Raw genomic sequence first — 21,021 nt, 5'->3', positions numbered from 1 at the left:
TCTCCTATATTTGGAGACATCTACTCCACACCCATTCTATCCAAACCACTCAATATTCTGTACGTTTCAATCAGATGCCCCTCATCCCTCTAAACTCCATGGAGTTCAGACTCAGAGTCCTCAACCATTCCTCATATAACAGTCCTTCATTCCCATGATCATTCTTGTGAACCTCCTCTGGAACCCTTCCAATGTCAGCACATCTCCCTTAGATACAGGGCCAAAACAGCTCTATATACCCCAAATATAGTTTGACCAGAACCTTATTCAACCTCAGCAGTACATCTCTGCTGTTGTATTCTAGCCGGCTTGCCATGAATGCTAACATTGTATTTGCCTTCCCAACTGCCAATTGAACCTATGTGTTAACCTTAAGATAAACCTGAACTAGGACTCCCAAAATCCTCTTTATTCTAGATTTCCAAAGCCCCATCCAAATCAATTCTGTGCCTGACCCCTCTGGGGCTGTCACTGCAAAAATCTCCTTAATCAACATCACCACTCTCAGCTTCCCTTCCCTTCCTAACTTTGCTGCACATCAAGCTGTATCAATGAGTATTTAATACCTAGTTCTACCCTTCTATAAGCCACATCTCCCTTGTAGCCATAATATTATGTTTCCACATCACTATCTGCATCTGCAACTCACCAATCTTTTTTTTATCCACACATTACACATTCATGTTCATGCACAGTAACTTTAATCTAGGCTTTATTAGATTCCCATTGCTCTGAAGTCACCAGCTAACTATTTCCTATTCTCATGTTTTCTGTCACTTCCAGTATTCTGTGCACCTTGGTATTCCTCTTGAATATTACCTCCTGACCCCCACATAATTGAAAGTTAGGTTAAATCCTCCCTAGTAGCATGCATAAATCACACACCTGCACTTAGGAGATTGGACCTTGCTGTGTTTGGTTTGTATCTGTTTGGCTTGTGTAGGTCTCATCTGCCCCATTGCTGGTCTTGATGTCCATGAAATTTAAAGCTCTCACTCCTGCATCATCTTTCCAGCTACATATTCATTTGTTATGTTCTCTTATTTCCTTCTCACTTGCATGTGATAATGGAAGTATTAATCTGGAGGTTAGTACTTTTGAAATCTTTCTTGCTAAGTTTCCTACCTAGCTCTTCAAATTCTGATTGTAGGACCTCATCCTCTTTCTAGCTACATTGCTGGTACCAATGAGAACCATATCGGCTGGCTGTCCCCTACCCCACTCCAAGGTTGTTTAGCTGTGACTTAATTACATCCTTTGCACCAGGGAGGCAACGTGCCATCCTGAATGTCCAGCTATTCCTCCAAATATAACATTTCCTGTTGTGATAGTCCATTCAATGTTATTTATAAAATTCCCCCAATCCAACCAAAATCTACAGCTGCAACCACAATGGTGCCATGGATATGACTCTGGTTGCACTCCCAGAAAAAAAATTACTTCCTTCAACTTTCCAAACTGAATACCTGTCAGAAAGGGAATGCACTCAGGTTACGCCTGCACTATTTAACTGTTTCTTCTTGATTGTTTGGTATCAACCCAGTCCTTGTCTCCCTGCAAACTCTTCAGTGCATGCTGATTACAACCTAATTTTTAAAATTCATTCATGAGATGTGGACATCACTGAGTGGGCCAGCATTCTATTGCCTGTCCTAATTGCCCTTGAGAAAGTAATGGTGAGCTGTCTTCTGAAACCCCTGTTGTTCATTTTCTTTTGGTACACCCAAATGCTTATTTGGGAGAAAGTTCCAGAATTTGACTGAGTGATACTGAAGGAATGGTATTATATTTCCAAGTTAGGGTGGTAAGTGGTTTGTGGGGAATTTGAAGATTGCAGTGTTCCCAAGTATCTGCTGCCCTTTTCCTTTCAGGTGATGGCTATCATGGGTTTAGAATGTGCTGTCCAAGGAGCCTTAATGAAATTCTCCAGTGCATGTTGTAGATGATACACTATGCTGCTACTGTGCATCAGTGGTGGAGGGAGTGAAGTTTTGTGGATGTGTTGCCAATCAATTGAGTTGATTTGTCCTGGATAATGAACAAGCTTCCTGAGTGTTGTTAGAGCTGCACACATCCAGGCAAGTGGGGGTATTCCATCACACTCCTGACTTGTGCATTGGAGTAGACGAACAGGTTTTGGGAGTCAGAAGTTGAGTTACTCATTACAGTACTATGACAAGTCCAGTTCAGTTTCTGAACAATGATTAGTGGGTGGCACGGTGGCACAGTGGCACAGTGGTTAGCACTGCTGCCTCAAAGCACCAGGGACCCAGGTTCAATTCCCACCTTGAGCGACTGTCTGTATAGAGTTTGCACATTCTCCCTGTGTCTGCATGGGTTTCCTCCGGGTGCTCTGGTTTCCTCCCACAGTCCAAAGATGTGTAGGTCAGGTGAACGGGCCATGCTAAATTGCCTGTTAGGTGTTAGGTGAAGGGGTAAATGTAGGGGAATGGGTCTGGATGGGTTGCTCTTCAGAGGGTCAGTGTGGACTTGTTGAGCCGAAGGGTCTGTTTCCACACTATAAGTAATCTAATATAACCCCAGGCTTGTGATAGTTGGACAACCAGCAATGGTGATGTAATTGAATGTCACATAAGTACATATATATGGTGCACATACGTGCTATCCACAAAGATCTCAGCCTCACAGATATACTGCAGTGACACCAGTTGTTACACAAGCTCAAAAACTCGGAACTCGACCTGTTGAAATTGATAATGCTTCCTGCCCATATGGTTGTCCAAGAAATGTCAGAGTGTCCACACAGCACAGGCTATGCAATCCAAAGGTTGGAGCTGGAGGTTTATTACCTATTTGATAATAAACCTTGCAACTACAACAAACCTTTCTGTTTAAAAATGAGAAATCTCACCAGCTATGTACTTACCCTCTGTTGAATAAAGGAAAACTAAATGTCTTTCTTAACTCTTATTTTTAAAAAATATTATCTCAAAGTTAAATTAAATAGTTTAAAATCTACAAAGGTGAAATGTAATTTTAGTTGTTTACGGTGATTTTTAAAATAGGCCATAGGCTTAAGGTAATAAGAAAATGGTTCTTTTGAAAGAAACATTATTCTTTTTGTTAAGTAAACAAATACATTTTAAGTTGCAAAACAAATTATCTTGTAAAATTGGAAGAAAATCTTTGAAATTGTATGACAAGACTAAGAATTCTTTACTTAATTTGTTCAATTTCCTCTCATCCGCAGCAGGATTTAGGGAGCACTTGCAGTTTCCTCTGGAAATTGTAAATTCCCATTAAGCTGGGAGTTCAGAATTTCCTGCAGTTCGCAAGATGCTACATTTCAACAAAAAGAAATATGAGTAAAAATTCCAGCTGGCTTGTTTTGTTTTGTGTCATCCAATTACGCCTGTTAAATGTTCCATATACAGAGTTATGGCGTATGATAGAATTGTTTGAAAAAACAATTTTTAACATTAACCTGGTAAGTATGAAAAAAATCAACATCCACCCTCTTATGATAATTCCCCCTTGTAGCTGTAAGCAACACTACAAAGCAGCAGGGGACACAAGGAATATAGGAATTATTCAGGCTTGACAAATATAAAACAGACAATGATGGAAAATTGCAGATAACACTAAAAAGATAACAACCAAAAACAACAGATAGTCATTATTCTTGTTAATTATTTCTATTCACTGTTAATTTCCCATCAATAATTCCTTGTTGAGCTGAAAGCCTGAAGTCAGACTTGCACTTGTGAGATTTCTCAGTTACAGCATTGAATCCAGAGATGTGCATGTTCACACTTATTTTTGAAAGCGTTCCTCCCAAAAAAACTGGAACATTTCTCAGTAGCTTTCTCTAAGCAACAAAAAGATTGCTTAAAAAAAACTCGTGTTATAGCTTAGAACTGTCAAGTCTACAAATGACGATTAAGTTCAGAATTATAGATGTCTCACAAGTCTAGCTGCTTAACTTGGAGATTCTTAAACATGGAGAAAGTGAGGACTGCAGATGCTGGAGATCAGAGCTGAAAATGTATTGCTGGAAAAGCGCAGCAGGTCAGGCAGCATCCAAGGAGCCGGAGAATCGACATTTCGGGCATGAGCCCTTCTTCAGGAATGAGGAAAGTGTGCCAAGCAGGCTAAAATAAAAGGTGGGAAGGAGACACTTGGGGGAGGGGCGTTGGAAATGCAATAGGTGGAAGGAGGTTAAGGTGAGGGTGATAGGCCGGAGTGGGGGTGGGGGCGGAGAGGTCAGGAAGAAGATTGCAGGTTAGGAAGGTGAAGAAGCTCATGCCTGAAATGTCAATTCTCCTGCTCTTTGGATGCTACCTGACCTGCTGCGCTTTTCCAGCAACACATTTTCAGCTCTGATCTCCAGCATCTGCAGTCCTCACTTTCTCCTAGAAGATTTTAACCTACTGCGAATCCTCTTGCAAGGATGCCTTCCTTGAAGAAGCTCTCTTCCTCCCACTACAAGGATTTCAGTGAGTCCCTCTCTCACTGCACACCCCAGGTCAACTCCTCTGCCCAGAAGCTCTTCAGCCACATTCTCAAGCAGACTTACTACCACAGCCACATCTCCTTCCTAAATGCAGGTCCTTGGACTCCTCCATCACCAGACCATAGCAACACGATGGCTGGAGGAAGAGCGACTCATCTTCCGCCTAGGAACCCTCCAACCACAAGGGATGAACTCAGATTTCTCCAGTTTCCTCATTTGCCCTCCCCCCACCTTGTCTCAGTCCCAACCCTTGAACTCAGCACCACCTTCCTAATCTGCAATCTTCTTCCTGACCTCTCCGCCCCCACCCCCCCTCCGGCCTATCACCCTCACCTTAACCTCCTTCCATCTATCGCATTTCCAACACCCCTCCCCCAAGTCCCTCCTCCCTACCTTTTATCTTAGCCTACTTGGCACACTCTCCTCATTCCTGAAGAAGGGCTCATGCCCGAAACATCGATTCTCCTGCTCCTTGGATGCTGCCTGACCTGCTGCGCTTTTCCAGCAACACATTTTCAGTTTCGATTCTTAAACATGTCCAGTTACAAAAACAATCTTAAAATATACACTCTAATGGCAGTTGCCATGACCACAAATTCTGATCACCACCTGGTCACTGAACTGTAAGTTAATATACTTTTTAAAATTTGTATGATTGAAGTAAAGTAGACTTACTAAAAAATATTACAAAACTTTCCTGAAAAATAAACAGATAAAATGATATCTAAAAAGTTACAGATACCAAGAAGAGAACAACTATAGGTAAGACAAAAAAACCCCCAAAATATCTCTATTGCATACTTTTGGGGCCTGTTGCTTGAGTTCCTTTCTGCTGAGATGAAAAGGTCTAACCTTGTAGTTAGATCCAGCAGCTGTGATGGCTTCTGTAGCTGAATATTGGGAAATTTCTTGTACCAGTATATTCAGTAAGTAGGAGAAAGTGAGGACTGCAGATGCTGGAGATCAGAACTGAAAAATGTGTTGCTGGAAAAGCGCAGCAGGTCAGGCAGCATCTAAGGAGCAGGAGAATCGACATTTCGGGCATAAGCCCTTCTTCGGGAATGAAGAAGGTGTGCCAAGCAGGCTAAGAATAAAGGTAGGGAGGAGGGACTTGGGGGAGGGGCGTGGAAGGAGGTTAAGGTGAGGGTGATAGGCCAGAGAGGGGGTGGGGGCAGAGAGGTCGGGAAGAAGATTGCAGGTCAAGAAGGTGGTGCTGAGTCTGAGGGTTGGGACTGAGATAAGGTGGGGGGAGGGGAAATGAGAAAGCTGGAGAAATCTGCATTCATCCCTTGTGGTTGGAGGGTTCCTAGGCGGAAGGTGAGGCGCACTTCCTCCAGGCATCATGTTGCCATGGTCTGGCAATGGAGGAGGCCAAGGATCTGCACGTCCTTGGTGGAGTGGGAGGGGGAGTTAAAGTGTTCAGCCACGGGGCGGACCCTCGGACTCCGCACCGCCTTCTTGACCTGCAATCTTCTTCCCGACCTCTCCACTTCCACCCCCTCTCTGGCCTATCACGCTCACCTTAACCTCCTTCCACCTATCGTATTATCAATGCCTCTCCCCCAAGTCCCTCCTCCCTACCTTTTATCTTAGCCTGCTTGGCACACCTTCCTCATTCCTGAAGAAGGGCTTATGCCCGAAACATCGATTCTCCTATTCAGTAAGTAGAGTAGTCTTTGAGAGAGAGAGAGAGAGAAAGGATTCTTTTTGCAGATTGTCTGCACTGTTTCAGCAGAACTGCTGCTTGTTTCAGCAGCAAACCCTTCTATTTAGCTGATACTCCTTTCTCTGAAGCTATTTTCTCTCAGAAGCCCTCTTGGAGAATTTCACACAGTGCCTGTACTCAGCCAGCTTTTATAGTTCAAAGCTCAAAATGGTGGTATGTTAATTTTGGCAAATCAAGGTTTTCACAAGCAAAAACAAAAATTGCTGGAAAATCTTAGCAGGTCTGGCAGCATCTGTGGAGAGAAATCCAGTGACCCTCCTTCAGGTTTTCACAAAGCACTCAATTATTCTGAGTCTCTGAACTTCTTCCTCCCATCTGGTGCTCTTATTGAAGCTTGAATTCTCACACCTCGATTTATCTATTTGTAGAGTTCTTACATGTCAGGCATGTCTCATTTAGAACTTGGAGACGGGTGACTTGAAGTAGCCATGTTTCTAGCTATCTCTACCTGTGTCCAGTTAAAGTCGGATTAGTTTTTTTCACAAAGTTCTATAATTCTTTTAGGTGAAAGTGAGTACAGCAGATGCTGGAGATTAGAGTCAAAAGTCTGGTGCTGGAAAAGCACAGCAGGTCAGGCAGCATCCGAGGAGCAGGAAAATCAAAATTTCAGGCAAAAGCTTCAATAGGGATTTTTCCTGCTCCTCAGATGCTGCCTGACCTGCTGTGCTTTCCCAGCACCACACTCTTGACTCTATAATTACTTTGTTGATGACACAATATAACGCAATCTTATATTTGCTGCGCAGAAAGTTTAATTTTCATATTCCCATTCCAATCCATAATTATGTTTAAATTGTTGACAAATAATTTTTGTTAGCTTTTGTCTTAAATTTTAGCATTATTTGCAAATTAGATAAGGTTATCATTGGTGTTCAGATTAACATATAGGTTTTAAAAAATAGCTCAGTATTGAATTATGAATTCTGACTAGGAAACTGTAAAGTTTGATCATCATTTCCTCTTCTATGCTATTGTTTTGACTGTTCAATATCTTGCAGTGCTTTTTTTATTGCTGTTGTGCACTGTTGAGCATGCTTTGCATCAACTACTCTTCCCCACCTACATCCTTAAGCTGTTTAAATATCATCCATAGAATATGCATACTGTCTATTTTTCTTCATTTGTAAATCGTTTCACATTTGTCCAAGGTAAATTTGTCATTGTTCTATCCTTGTAAATATCCTGATTAAAGCAAGTACTGGGATGCTGGAAATCTAAGCTGAAATCAGGAAGTGCTGGAGAAACTCAGCAGGTCTGGCAGAATCTGTGAAGAGTGAAACAGGGCTAACATTTCAAGTCTGATATGATTTCACTTCTGAAGAAGGGTTTGAAACATTACTGCTGTTATACATCATATCCAACTGGTTCTGCAGTTTCAGATGTGTCTCTCTCATTTACTGCTTCTCCTCCCAGTTTGATACCATCTGTAATGTGATCACTTTGCAATAAGCTGCTGTCTTCTGGATGGTATCCAGTTTCTTGATTATTGTTGTGGCTGTGCCATCCGGTCAAATATCCCATTGATCTTCTAATTTGAGATTTGTAAATGATGGTAAGGTTTTGGAGGGATTAGAAAATGAACCAATTATTGCAGAATAATCCGGCTTCTGACCTTCACTTTTAACCAAAACTAGTCCAGTTAAGATTCTGGGGCTAAATCTTCACTAACTGCTAATTATGCCAAGATATTTGAAAGTTTTAAAATAGTTTTATTTTGCTATATCTTACCAAACTTACCTAATCAAGCACCTACCCGCTCTAATGGACCCCACCTCATCCAATTCCAGGTTCATCTTGCCATGTGCCAATGCCAAAAATAAATTGCCACTGCTGGATATTCGAGAATAGTCTCTGAAAACACTAACCCTGCATGCCTTATGTGTTTCCTAATCACTGTTTGGGAAACCTCTCCACCTTCACCAAAAGTAACCGCATAGCATCCACTTTCATCTTCATAATCCCTACTCCTCCCTCATTCCTGAAGGAAAACAGCCCCAGTAGGGCAGAAAGAGTCAAACTGGAGCTGGGCTGCCTGACATTTGGTGCTTCACCCCCTAGTGGCTGATTGTCTGCATTCAAAACCTCAGCTGGGGTTGGAGACAAAAACAGAATTTGTGGGATTATCTCAGCTAATCTGGCAGCATCAGTGGAGAAAAGTCAAAGTTAATGTTTTGGCTTGAGTGACCCTTCCTCAGTATTGGAGGCTGACCTTGACTTATTATGACTAGCTTAGTCATAGGAGACAGAGGGTAGCAGTGGAACAATGCTTTTCTGAATGGAATGCTGTGACTAGTGGTGTTTCAGAGGGATCAGTGCTGGGACCTTTGCTTGTGAACTACAAATGAGTTGGAGGAAAATGTAGCTGGCCTAATTAATAAGTTTGCAGGCAATACAAAGTTTGGTGGAGTTGTGGAGAGTGAGGATTGTCAGAGTATAACAGGATATAGATCAGTTGAAGGCTTGGGCAGTAAAGTAGCAGAAAGAGTTTAATCCAGATAAATGTGAGGTGATGCATTTTGGAAGGTCAAGTATAGGTGGAAATTATGCAGTGAATGGCAGAACCCTTAGGAGTATTGATATGCAGAGGGATCTGGGTATGCAGGTCCACAGAGGGATCTGGGTGTGCAGGTCCACAGATGACTGAAGGTGGTAGTGCAGGTAGACAAGGTAGTAAAAAAAGCATTTGGCATGCTTGCCTTCATTAGAAGGGGCATTGAGTATAAGGATAGGCACGTTATGCTGAAGCTTTACAGAACTTTATTTAGGCCACACTTGGAATATTGCATACAGTTCTGCAGACACTACCAGAAGGATGTGGATGCTTTGGACAGAAAAGGTTTACCAGGATTTTGCCTGGAATGGGGATTTTAACTATGAAGAAAGATTGGGTAGACCGGGCTTGTTTTCACTGGAACGCAGGAGGTTGAGGGGCAACACCAATAGAAATTTAGAAGGTCACGATTGGCATGCATAGAATGGAAAGTATAAGGCCTTTTCCCAGGGTGGAGGGGTCAATTACTAGGGGACACAGGTTCAAGTTGTGAGGGGGGGAGAAGCTTAAAAGAGATGTGCAATGAAAGTTTTTCACACATAGAGTGGTGAGTGCCTGGAATGTGCTGCCAGAGGAGGCAGTAGAAGCAGACACAATAGTAGTATTCAAGAATCACTTGGATGTATACATGAGTAGGAAGGGAATAGAAGGAAATGGATCCTGTAAGTGAAGACAGTTTTCATATGGAAGGGCAAAATATGTTGGTGCAGGCTTGGAGGACTGAAGGGCCTGTTCCTATACTGTATTGTTCTTTGACTTCTGAATGAAGACCATTCCCCCTTGACTTGACTGAGATTACTGACAAGCTTCCTGACTTTGTGTTTGCATCAAATTGCAAGGCAATACAGCAGTACTGGGATCCTGAGAGGGGCAAAATGCAAAAAGGGAAGGTAAGGCAATGCAAGGCATGGATGCTGTGAGCATCCAGGTACACCCAGAATAAGTTAGTGCTATGACAGCAAGTAAACAACCTGGACATGCAACCTGGTCCAGTCCATGAGGCCCTGAACACATAGTGCCCTTGCTGCAGCTTCCCAATGATGTTGTCAGCATCTCTCTAAGTATAGAACCATGCTGTCAATGGATCAGAGATATGCCATGAGAATTCTCAGAGACTGTTGAATGTTGAATGCCAAGGAACATTGATGGCTGATGACCATGGAGCATAACCTGCAATGTTGATGCATGGCAATCAACATGGAGGCTCTATGAAGCAAACAATGAGTTGAATTCGCCAGGAACCTGGATTGATTTCCATGTTGAAATGCATCACCTCACATTTATCTGGATTAAACTCTTTCTGCTACTTTACTGCCCAAGCTCTTGTTTGTTCAGTGTATTTGGTAAGATCAGAAGCTGAATATTAATGAAGTAAGTTGGGCTGTTAACAAGGCATTTAACAAGCTATAGTTCCCTTTAATTGGCAATTGTTCCTGCTTTGGATCAATGTACTACCTGTCAAATGTATAAAAGATGAAGCGAGATTGGTCTCATCATGTGTCTCATATGATTCTGCCATAACCAATCTACCATAACCATCTGGTTTGGGATACACAGGAACTAGGCAGATGGATGGGTTCAGTGGCTTGAAAGAGAATTTGTCACAGGGTGAAAAGCAATAGCTTTGGTATTCCCAACATTTTAGAAGGAGAAATAAATTTTATCCATACTAGATATTGGAGAAGCAATGTGACAAGTCAGGGCCACTTGAGTGGGCTGTTGGAGTGGAGTGGTTCAAGTCTAATTGTGATGAGGTACAGCTGAGCATTATCAGTATTAAGGTGGAGCAGAGATTGGTGTTTTGGACGAAACCACCAAGGAATAGCAGGTAAATGTGACCAAAGCATGAGCTTTGGGTGATTTCAAAGGTTGTTGCACAGATGTAGGATGAGAGACCAGTGCAGATGATTCTCTGACATAATCTTATGCATATTTTGGCTAAGTCTTGGCTTTCTTGATTTTTGTGGAGGTTTCTCTCCACAAGATCGAATGAGTTTTCTTACTACATGTTACAAACTCACCTCATTAACTACTGACCCTGGCCCTATAGCATCCTCTCCTCCAATTCTAGCCCCATTCTACCACTTGCCACTGCTGGGATCTCCCAGAATGGATCAGCATCTTTGGTACAGGCACCACCATTAAAAGGTACCTGGACATGCATTGGTTGTCTAATGCTGCTCTGCGCAGTTTCCAACATTTAGCCCATACACGGCAAAGAAGGGAAAATTGGCCCATTATTTTGCCACCAGATACCTGAGGTCCTGGTGGACAGGATAATGCACAGAAGGGACATCATCTTCCTGTAAGACCACCAAAGGAAGACATACACTAGACTGGTCAGAGCTTACCCACCCAGGTCAGTGCAGCCTCAGCCATCTGGAGGAATGTACAGCAATGCATGTTACCAATTCTACGGTATCTACCTGCCACCAAGGCTCACACTCTACCATTCTCACTAACATCTATCTTCACTCATTCTCTCTAACCCCAATCCCCAACACTGTTAACCCTGCACACCCTCTGTGCTTCCAGCTAACTCAGGACACTTCCATTTACAATAAAACCAACTCTGTACCATCCACTTTCATCTTCCTTAATAGCTGCCTCTTTCTCATTTCAGGAGGCAAATAAACCACAGTAGGCCCGAAAGAGTGAAGACAGATTTGAGCTGCCCAATATTTGGCTCCTTACCCTTTATGTGTAGAAGATTCTGACTCTGACTGTACCAGTTGGCTGACTGACATTGACCAAGCTCCTGGACTGGTATGGTTGGCTGCCCTGATTTACTAGGCTGAGGCCCTCTGATTAAAGGCTATCTCCTTTGATTTGATTGAGGACTGCTGACAACCAAGATAAGCTCTGTCTTTGTGACTGCGCTAAACAACAAGGCAATGCAGCAGCACAATGAGCCTGATATCTCTGCAAGAGGGGAAAGGTGCAAAAGGTAAGGCAGGAATGCTGTGAGTGTCGGGATGGGCTCAAAGCAAGTGAGCGCCAAGACAGCAAGAGAACAGCCTGGAGATGCAGCTTGATCCAATCCATTGGCTGCGTATATCCCTGAGTGGAAAGTTTCCATGCTGCAGCATTACAATGATAATTGCTATTACATCTTGAGATGCAACATTGAAGAACAGAAATGTACTTTAAGTGGATCAGTGTGTTCTTCGTCAAACACTTGTCAGCAAAGGGGAGCTATGAAATATCTTTGGAGCATAGGGCGCAGAAAAACCCTAAGGGTATTTACAAGTATATAAATGGGGCCAGCACAGTTGCTCAGTGGTAAGCACTATTGCCTCATAGCACCAGGGACTTGGGTTCGATTCCACCCTTGGGCAACTGTCTGTGTGGAGTTTGCACATTCTCCCCATGGGTTTCCTCTGGTTTGCTCCCACAGTCAAAAGATGTACAGGTTAGGTGAATTGGCCATGCTAAATTGCCCATAGTGTTCAGGATGTGTAGTTTAGGTGTATTTATCGGGGGCTAATATAGGGGAATGGGTTACCTTTCGGAGGGTCAGTGTGGACATGTTGGGCCAAATGGCCTGTTTCTGCACTGTCGAGATTCTATGATTCTATATCAAGAGTAAGAGGATCATCTGGGCAAGCATGGTATGTATTAGGCCAAGAGCCAACTCTGCATGGAACCAGAGGACATGGGTGGTATCATATATGAATGCTTCTTATCTGCATTCACAGAGAAAAAAAACATTACAGCCAGAGACATCAGCTAGGATGTTGAGGATCTAGAACATGTTAAGATTAATAAGGAATTAGATGTTCTAACAGGCATAAAGGTGCACAAATCTCCAGGGCCTAGTGAGATGTTTCCCAGGTTGTCATGGGAGGCAAAGATTGCTAGGGAAATAGCAAAGATATTTAACATGTCACTGGCCACAGGTGAAGTGCCAGACAACTTGAGGATTGGGAAGCCTTTAAAACCAGCACTGGATAACTTAAAAAAGCAATAGCAGGGGTTGACAAGGGATAGTCAGCATTGATTTTTTTTAGATGGAAGTCCTGTCTGATTAATTTAATTGAGATTAATGTGGATTAATATATTAATGTGGATAATGCAAATTGATGTGGTTTACATGGAATTCAGTAAGGCCTTTTGTCAAGGTCCCACATGGAAAGCTGATCCAAAAGGTAAGATCCCATGGGATCCAAGGTAAGTTGGAAAACTAGATCCAAAACTGGGTTACAAATAGGAGGCAAAGAGTGATTGTGGAGGGTTAGTTTTTTTGTAATTAGTAGCCTGTGATCAGTGGTATTCGTATTTACATTAACGGCTGGGATGTGAATATTGAAGTTATAATTAGAAAGTTTTCAGATGACACGAAAATTGATAGCATTGTTGTTGGTATTGAGGAGGGTGGTCTCAGGCTACAGATATTGAATCAGCTAGTCAAATGGGTAGAACAACGGCAGGTGGAATTTTATCCCTATAAATGCAAGGTGATTTGGAGGGATCTACTAAAGGAAGGACATACACAATGTTTTGTAGATCCCTAGGGAATATCAAAGAACAAAGAAACTTTGATGTACAAGTCCTTAGATCCCTGAATGTGTCAGCACAGGTAGACAGGGTGGTGAAGAAGGCATACAGGATGCTTGCTTTCATTAGCTGGGGCATAAATATCAGAGCAAGGAAGTCCTGTTACAACTTTACAAAACACTGATTAGTTCACAGACGTGTGCAGCTCTGGTCACCACACTATCAGAAGGATGTAATTGCACTGGAGAGGATGCAGAGGAGATTCACCAGGATGTTGTCTGAATGAAAAGTCTCAGTTATGAGGACAGACTGGATAAGATGGGTGTGTTTTCCTTGGAGCAGTGGAGCTTGAGAGGGGATCTGATTGACGTACATAAGGCAGAGTAGATTGTGAAATCTCTTCCCCTTAGGAGACATATTTAAGATGAAAGGGGATAAGTTTAAGGTGAAGACTAAATGGTTGAGAGGAGATCTGAGAAAGAGGATGGTAGAAACATGGAGCGTACTACCTGAGAGGATGGTGGATCCAGATACTCTTGCATCATTAAAGATGCATCTGGATGAACACTTAAATTGCCAGGGCACAGTAGGCTATAGACCAAGTGCGGGTAAATGGGATTAGAATAGTTTGGTGTTTGCTAGTCAGCATAGAAATGGTGCACTGAAGGGTCAGTTTCTATGCTGTATAACTAAAAGACTATGATTTCTGGATTAATGCTAACTCTTCACTCTAAGGTAACCTGTTCACTGTATTCTTATCTTCTCAGGAGCACTGGTCTATATAAGCATCTTCATCCACAGACTTTGCAAGACTGCTCCAAACTCAAGGGAAAACTAAAATAAAACTCTCTCAGTATATGGTTATTTCCCTTAAGCTTACAAAAACAAGTTCCAGAAATCTCTATCACAATTGAGGTCCTTTTTTTATCCTTGTTGGGTTGCAAAACAATTACGTTAAACAAAAATTGACTAGTGGTGCAATAAAACCCATTAATTCTAAAGCTAGGCTGTTTTGAAATAAGCCACCTGGGCTACAGAAATACTTAGAAGTTAATTATTAACCTCAGCCACACAGAAAACCAACATGTTACTAACATAAACCAAAAAACAAATTTAAAATAAATAATATTTTAAAAATATATAAATCACATTGTCTACATTGCATTCAGCCTTGAATATTCTTAACAGCTCAACTTCTCCAGCTCTCCATGATAAAGAATTTCACAGATACACTACCCTCTGAGTAATGAAATTTCTCCTCATGTTTTAAAGGGGTGACCACAACTTTGTTTGTCATTGACTATTTTAGCACTTACATAACATATCCTTATCAATAAACAGGGCTGTACTGTGGATTCACCAGGATGATTCCTGGATGAAAAGTCTCATTAAATCTTTGAAGTATTATTATCACTGTGGCTCTTTCTGCTCCCTTATCACCTCAAGGGTGTTACTCAGCTTTTTGATGGTTGTTAAGTTTAACAACTTCAGTTCTTGGCTAGGTTTCCACAAAATTGGCTACGTATTCCCTTACATTAATGGTTATATTACTCAACATGCTGAGTAAAGGTGCTCGTAGTTATATTCAGTCTATTCCAAAGCTACTAACTGACATTGAAATATTGGACTTAATCTATTTTCCCAAATAGTCCCACTTCAAAAATCATAAAAACCAAATTTTCTTTGCCCATTTCTCAATCAATAAAATTAGATCTGCATTTAATACCTATGGAAATCTAATGGCTAAAAGCTTGACTTCAAATAATAAGAGCTTCCCATTAGCATACACTATTTGAAATCTATATAGGACCATGTTGCTATGGTAATCAAAGTACTGGTTAAAAGTATGTGCAATGTGCCATTGTGTTGCGATGGCAGAATGATTTATCAGCATCACCTATGTTTGCCAGACCATATGATCCTAAACGTTTTTGTTAATAACTTACTTGCTATTGACTCTTTAGGTGGTGACCATATTAAAATGTAAACTAAAAAGCACAGCACAGTGGAAATGGTAGATTTTAAAGATTTGTTATTATTGCACCCAACAACATTAGACAGTGCAAGAAACTGAACCAGCAAAGAGAACAACTGTGCCTTAAGACAGAGCAAGTCGGCCGACACTTAATACTTCACTTTCCATTTTTATTGCTATGTTTACATTAAAAAAATCTTTCTTCAAACATCTGTTTACCAATCAAGTTATCCTAAATAATCTAGACACAAGAGTTGTTAAACCCAGAAATGTAACCATGGGGAAGTAATGTGTTAACTAAAATGACCAAACATTGAAGGCTTTTAAAAGTCATAGATAGAAATTGCACTAAAGGGAAAATTGAGGCTCTTGTAGCACTGTTGTAGTCACCTACTGCTAGGCCAGAAGACCCGGGTTCATGTCATATCTGGATGGGTGTCATAACAGATACAAACAGGCTGATTAAAAAATAACCATAAAGTGAAAACTCTCCAACCTAACAGGGCAGATCCACAAATGGCTAGCTGTCAGTGTACAAGTAACCAAAAACACTAAGCTGACGATGTATAATTTTCCCACATCAGCTTATTTGAAGGATCAGTTTAAACTTCCAATAAAGCCTTGGCCACACTACGCCAAACTAATGTTGTGAAAATTCTAGCTAGCTGCTACAGGGGTGTTAAAGGTGCATACAATGACAATTATTGTTTCAAATCTTTAATGAATCAAAATGGATTTTAAATATTACCTGCCATTGCCAATACTGTGGAGGTGGAATTAATTATTAAACAAGAATAAACAGAAAAGCAATATAAAGGTACAGATAAGCATGATTGGTATAATTCCTTCGGAGAAAGTGAAGACTGCAGATGCTGGAGATCAGAGCTAAAAATGTATTGCTGGAAAAGCGCAGCAGGTCAGGCAGCATCCAAGGAGCATGAGCTTCTTCACCTTCCTAACCTGCAATCTTCTTCATGACCTCTCCGCCCCCACCCCCACTTCGGCCTATCACCCTCACCTTATCACCCTCACCTTAACCTCCTTCCACCTATCGCATTTCCAATGCCCCTCCCCCAAGTCCCTCCTTCCCACCTTTTATCTTAGCCTGCTGGGTACACTTTCCTCATTCCTGAAGAAGGGCTCATGCCCGAAACATCGATTCTCCTGTTCCTTGGATGCTGCCTAACCTGCTGCGCTTTTCCAGCAACACATTTTCAGCTCTGGTATAATTCCTTGTTTAAAGTTGTCAAAGTGGGTGGCACGGTGTCACAGTGGTTAGCACTGCTGCCTCACAGCACCAGAGATCCAGGTTCAATTCCCGCCTCAGGCGACTGACTGTGTGGAGTTTGCACATTATCCCCATGTCTGTGTGGGTTTCCTCCGGGTGCTCCGGTTTCCTCCCACAGTCCAAAAAAAATGTGCAGGTTAGGTGAATTGGCCATGCTAAATTGCCCGTAGTGTTAGGTGAAGGGTTAAGTGTGGGGGAATGGGTCTGGATGGGTTGCACTTCGGCGGGTTGGCGTGGGCTTGTTGGGCCAAAGGACCTGTTTCCACACTGTAAGTAATCTAATCAAGTGCTACACTGCTTGTAAAATGGAGAGAGAAGGGTTGCCATATCAGAAGTTAACCATTACAAGGAACACCAGTGTTTCATACCTATTAGCAGTTTGAGACGAGACTCAAATTGCCTGTACATAAGAACCATGTACAAAAACATCAAGTCATGTGGTATGGTAAAATGGTGAACAATGTGTACCATCTACAAGACATGCTGCAACATCTCACCAAGGCTCCTTCAAAAGTATCTTCAAAATACACAAATTCTACCATCTAGGAGGTCAAAGACATGATGCATGGGAAGACCACCCGAAAGTTCCTCTCCAGGCCACAAAGCAAGCTATTGCTGTATGTTTTACTGTCACTTGGTCAACATCCTGGAAATCCCTCCCTAACAGCTCTGTTGGTGTATCTATCCATTAAGGATTGCAGCACACAAGAAGTCAGCTCACTACCACCTTTAAGGGGTAATTAGGGAATGGGAAATGCCGGCTTGGTTTGGAACAAGTGAAAAAAGGTATAATTTAAGCCAAAGACTCTAAACACAAGATAGCTTTCAGCTTGGGTACATTTCTATGATACACAAGCGCTTCTTCAAATTACATTTCAAGGCTATTTTCCAAAATGGTACAATGTTGAGCAGAACAGATGATGAAAGGCTTGCAAACCATAGGACTCCATGGAGGAAATCATATTATATATTCATGAGTGGCACGGTGGCACAGTAGTTAGCACTGCTGCCTCACAGCACCAGAGACCCGGGTTCAATTCCCGCCTCAGGCAACTGACTGTGTGGAGTTTGCTCATTCTCCCCGTGTCTGCATGGGTTTCCTCTGGGTGCTCCGGTTTCCTCCCACAGTCCAAAGATGGGCAGGTTAGGTGAATTGGCCATGCTAAATTGTCCATAGTGTTAGGTGAAGAGGTAAATGTAGGGGAATGGGTGCGCTTCGGCGGGATGGTGTGGACTTGTTGGGCCGAAGGGCCTGTTTCCGCACTGTCAGTAATCTTATCTTATATTAACGCCAAAAATTAAAAGCATGAGGAAACAGGGGTAACAGGAGCCACAGGAAGAAGTGCTAGCTTATGAATGGATAGGCTTGGAGCAAAAACAACTTTTGACCTTGGGTATCATTATGATTGAACTGAGAAGCGCTGTACACCTATTAGGCATCCTCAGGCAATTCAGAGGAGAATATTAGTCTTTATTACATGGAATAGGAATTATGGGAATCAAACAACTAGGACAGGGTGGAAGGGCACTTTGGAGAGAATGAATGATGGCTGGGATTGACAAGGGTGAGTAGCAGACAGCAGTAGTTGGGTAGGATGTTAATCAGGATCAGCAGGTAGCAAAGGCAAGTCTCAAATTTTGCAGTTATTATGGTTGCTCAAGGTCTTAATCAGGGACAAGAGAAATAGTAGCCATCAACAGCTGGCCTGGGAAGGAACAGTTTCATATTGTGATGAAAGCTATAATACCTATGATTTATATTTTGCGATTTGGATTTTAAATAAGGCAGGTGGATGTGGGTCAGTTCTGTAAAGGTAGATTTTTTTTATAAACTGGCTAATAAGTCATTTGTGTCAGTGACTTAAGTGCAAAAGTTTCCAAGGAAGCATATGATTGGAGTCAAACCCCTGTAGTGTTCCTGGATGAATCTTTATACTGTTGAGTTTATGACATGTCGAGTAAACACATCAAGATAATTTGTTTAGTTTTGACTTCAGAACAGAAGGTTCAAGGTTTCAGTCAGAAAAATCAGGGTTTTAATTCAGGGGAACTGACATCTCAGCAGAAATGTTTATGGTCTGTGGAGTTGCAAAGCCAGGAGAGCTTGCATGGAAATCTTCAGGTTGTTAGACCTGAGAAAGCTTGGGCCACCAGAATTGTGGGAGGTTTATATCAACAGAAAAGGAAAAGAATGATAAATTGTCTCTACAGTCCAAGGGAAAGAAACTGGGAAGATTTGGTGAAGTAAAGGAATGAGATTTCTCTAGAATTCAGTATCTGCAATGGGAAATAGGTTGAAACTTTGTTTTTGTCTTTCAATAAGACCTTTCCAGCTGTCACCAGCTTTGTTTAATTATTTCTTCTATTGCGTATTAAAATTATATTCTGATTTAAAGAGTATCTGCACTTTTGCGTGGATATGTTTCAGTGACTAATCACCATGATAAGCAACTATTAAAATGAAACAAACACAGAAATTGCTGGAAAAGGTCAGAAGGTCTGGCAGCATCTGTGAAGAGAAATCGTGGAGTTGTTTCAGGTCTGGTGACTCTTCCTCAGAACTGATGGTATTTAGGAAGATGTGGGTTTTTATGCAGAAGGTAGAGTGGGAGAATGGGTTAAGGAGTAAACAATAGGTGGGGATAGAGGAGAAAGAAGAACAGTGGGACAGACAAAGGAATGGTTATCTATTTGGCTAGGAGGATGAATAGCTGTTAATGAAGACTGCTGGTGGCTAACAGTGGGTTGTGTGTAATAGCAGACTATGTGAGTACGTGTGTGTGTGTGTGTGTGTGTGTGTGTGTGTGTGTAGGAGAGTTCAAGCTCTGAAGTTATTGAAATCAATATTGAGTCCAGAAGGCTGCAGGGTCCCCAAGCAGAAAATGAGGTGTTGTTCTTCCTGCTCACGCTGAGCTTTACTGGAGCACTACGGCAAGCCTTAGATAGAGATATTGGCCAGGTAACAGCATGACTAAAGTGGCAGGCGACTGGGAGCTCAGGGTCATTTTGCACGCAGAATGTAGGTGTTCTACGAAGTTGTCACCCAGTCTACACTTCACTTCCCTCTTGTAGAGGGTATGTTGAAATGACTCAGGTCAAGTTTCTTTCTGGTTTCTGACTTGTCCAGTATTACCATCAGTTGGGATCATAACAAATTGCAGGAGTCATGTTTAAACTATTAGTGTTGCCTCGATCTGCAGCAGTCCCTTCAGCCTATATCGGTTGCAAGTTGATCTGGTTTTCTTGAACACAGTTTGCCTTTCACTTGCTGTATCCAGAGCAAGCTAGAGATGGCCTCAAACAGACATTACCTCCCTTAATTAAATAACCAATGCACAAATTTTAGATTTATCCATCAATGTGTTACTAACATCAAAAATTCCCCTTTGGACAAATGGAATAAAATATTCTTTGCTGTTCACTTCATTAATTATGCAACTCTTCAAAAAATTAAAACTGTAATTCAGATCCTAATTTCCGCCTGGGAATTTATGCTGAGGTGTGGGGATCCCACCCCCAGTATATAATCCAATCTAAATAAAAACTTATATTCAGTAAAACCAAATTGCACCTTTAAGATTTGTGTAAGAAATGTCTGAGTGAGCTGATAGCGGAGGTATGACAAAATAGTGAGACCTTATTTTTTCTCATTTAAATTTAAGATCCCCAATATGTGTTTTCTGCAGACCCAGCTGCTCCCTGACTGTGATACAGCATGTAAATGAACTCAAACAGATGTCCAGTAACACACTTTTGTTGACTTTCTCCATATGTTACAAGGATGCCCTATCTTTCTGACCTTTTTTTAGTAATGTGTCAATGCAGCCCTTGAGTCTTTGCAACAACAATTCTTTTTGGTTTAATATAGTTAGCTGTCAATATCAGTGACATCGAGATCATGGTCTTCACAATTACAGAAATCCATGTAGCTATAAGGAGATTATTTACAATAAAGGAAAAGTTCATCAACTGATTTCTCTATCACCTATTCTTACAGATGGCAAGCACTCACTGTAATTCAGATTCTAATTTCAAACAACACTTCTGAGTTCAATGCCTGTTGTTTATAAGATCAGTAACAATTTTAACAGCTCTTTTACTGATAAACAGGCTGAAAGGGACTGGATTTCAGGACTTTAAACATTGATGCTATTTAAAACTAAGAGTGAATGGAAATTATATCGAAAAGTTATGCACTCTTATGCTAAAAGTTAGGACATGTCACATACATGAATTTGCCTGCACTTTTAATAAAATATTCATATGTATGAATGTATGACATTTTGGAACTGAAGCGACATCATTAGTCATGAATTTAGAACTGACTGCAGAATGTTTGCCACTTAGTTGGAAAGGATAAGGTAAATCATAGATAAAATTCAATAAGAAATAAATAGTTGAGTACTAATTGCCAACTGAGCCCTATTAACTCATATATAATTGCTGGAATATATTTTCTCTTTGTCATATTTTGTGTTACTATTAAACCAGTCTTAACTCAACTAAAGGA

Source organism: Chiloscyllium punctatum, chromosome 37, assembly GCF_047496795.1.
Source record: "Chiloscyllium punctatum isolate Juve2018m chromosome 37, sChiPun1.3, whole genome shotgun sequence".
NCBI classification, from domain to species: domain Eukaryota; kingdom Metazoa; phylum Chordata; class Chondrichthyes; order Orectolobiformes; family Hemiscylliidae; genus Chiloscyllium; species Chiloscyllium punctatum.
The sequence above is the reverse complement of the archived record's forward strand: the minus strand, read 5'-3'. Positions refer to the sequence as shown.